Source organism: Halyomorpha halys, unplaced genomic scaffold, assembly GCF_000696795.3.
Source record: "Halyomorpha halys isolate HHAL.00 unplaced genomic scaffold, Hhal_1.1 Scaffold2119.1, whole genome shotgun sequence".
Lineage (NCBI taxonomy): Eukaryota > Metazoa > Arthropoda > Insecta > Hemiptera > Pentatomidae > Halyomorpha > Halyomorpha halys.
Window position 1 is genome coordinate 14,111 of NW_027116572.1, and position 699 is coordinate 14,809.

The window sequence follows — 699 nt, forward strand, 5'->3', positions numbered from 1 at the left end:
AATATTAATATAATTATTAAAAATCATTTTTATGACTTTTGTAGTATTTCCAATAATTAATATTGGAATATTTAATACCAGAATGGCAAAGAGAAAACCCAAAGACCCCGAACGTCTGTCTGGTTACCCTGGACTGGGCATTCATGGGTTTAATCATTCATGGGTTAAATAACCATTAATAATAAAAGGGAAATAATAAATAGATAATACGACAAAGAATACTACTCAAATAATTAATTAAATACTTAAGACTCTGTATAATTATAATTATTTTTTTACAAGCGGTAATTAAATGACAAATGCATCAAAATAAGTAATTAGCCGCACTAATAAGTTTTGTAAATGGGAAAATGTATTTATTTTGGATGTTATTTTATAGTTACAATAAGTTATTAATTATTACTTAATTAATTTTGATATGTATTGTTTAACATAATAGAAATGATTGCTTAATTCACCGAAATATTGTAGTGCTGATCTCAGATATCAGTGTGTGGCAATCCCTCGCCTTTTTTTGTGTTATGATCAGATTGTGATATGTGAGATTGTGACATGTCGTACATCGACCAATCTCTCGCTATAGTTGTCTGTTTGAAAAGTCAGATAAGTAAGGCTACCATAGAGGGCGGGAGTGGAGGGTTTCATGCAGTTTTCCAATTTCAAGCGCTTTCAAAATATTGCTCAACTTAAATATCTAGA